At 44.6% G+C, this 1,330-nt stretch overlaps 1 long non-coding RNA gene across 1 annotated transcript; it reads left to right on the top strand.

Annotated features, from left to right (window-relative positions):
- The first annotated feature begins 4 nt into the window (after window positions 1–4).
- On the top strand, window positions 5–1,308 carry LOC100946291. The gene is made up of 2 exons (XR_001161903.1): window positions 5–94; window positions 1,238–1,308. It is a non-coding gene; the product is annotated as an uncharacterized LOC100946291 (long non-coding RNA).
- Window positions 1,309–1,330: the final 22 nt, after the last annotated feature.

The following is a 1,330-nucleotide window of genomic DNA, read 5'->3' as shown; positions in this document are numbered from 1 at the left end:
TAAGGTTATGTCAAATCTACCAGCCATCACCATGGAGGAAGTGGCCCCCGTGAGTGTTAGCGATGCAACTCTGCTGGCCCCGGAGGAGATCAAGGTAAGAAGCCAGTGCTGAAACATTAGGTGTGTGTTTATAAGTTAGTTGATTATACTTAGGTGTTATTATGAGATAAGGGTTTGAGAATTGTCATAAGAACAGGTTTTAAACATTCAGTGTCAGTATCTTGTTATAATTCAATCTGAATAGTAGTAGTGATGTTAGGTTTAAAATGAATTGCTCCTATTACATATATGCTAGCAGTATCTAATATCAGCATTTCCCCCCCAATTTTATCTGTAATACTTATGAGTAACAGAATTTAGAGGCCAGGTGTCTGGCTTATGGCTATAATCCTAATATTCTGGGAGGCTGAGATAGGAGGGTTACTTGAGCTCAGGAGTTCAAGAACAACCTGAGCAAAGAACAGAAAACTAAAAATAGAAAAACTAACCAGGTGTTGTGGTGGGTGCCTATAGTCCCAGCTATTTTGGAAGCTATGGCAGGAGTATTGCTTGATCCCAGGGTTTGAGGTTGCAGTGAGCTATGGTGATGCCGTTGTACTCTAGCTGGGGTGACAAAGCAAGATTCTGTCTCAAAAGAAAAAAAAAAGGAATCTAGAATAGATAGAGCATTAGGATACTGGAAGAAGTTGGTTCTATCAAATGCAAGTTCCCTGCCTTTTGCAGTAATAGTGGTTTCTGCCAGGCCCTGGCCTGCTGTCTGGTACAGCAGCAGGGGGCTGTTTTTCCTCCTCCCTTGCGTTGCTACATCTGCATCCACCCTGGTGTCAGATCTCTGCCCTCTCAGAGCAGGTGACTGCCCTGGCAGGGTACCTGGCAGCTAAGGAGAAAAGAGAGAAAGTTGACTCTCCTGGAGCAGTGTTCGCCTTCTTTCCCTGTGTTCCCTGGTCTCTGGCATGTCCCTGAAGGCCACGCTGTAGTCTGAATGCTATAGAGGGCTTCCGTGGTGCTGTCAGCTTGAGGACCCAGCTTTCTACACTGCAAGTCTGTGCTGTCAAAAAAGCATTCCAGGTTGTAAAGAGCTGAGTTACCACAGCTCTTTGGAGTGCAGATGGGGTTGCTATCTGCTTCCTCACTCGCTTCACCATAGGCTACAGCCCACTGGCTGCCTGCAGTGCCCTTTCTTCTATTCCAGTTTTCTGAGTTAACAGTAGTCTGTTGGTGGTTATTTTTTTAATAGGAGAAAAATAAAGCTGGAGATATAAAAACAGCTGCTGAGAAAACAGCTACAGACAAGAAACGAGAACGGAGGAAAAAGAAATACCAAAAGCAC

Source organism: Otolemur garnettii, unplaced genomic scaffold, assembly GCF_000181295.1.
Source record: "Otolemur garnettii isolate 467f Iridium unplaced genomic scaffold, OtoGar3 scaffold04887, whole genome shotgun sequence".
Taxonomy (NCBI): domain Eukaryota; kingdom Metazoa; phylum Chordata; class Mammalia; order Primates; family Galagidae; genus Otolemur; species Otolemur garnettii.
The sequence above is the reverse complement of the archived record's forward strand: the minus strand, read 5'-3'. Positions and strand labels throughout refer to the sequence as shown.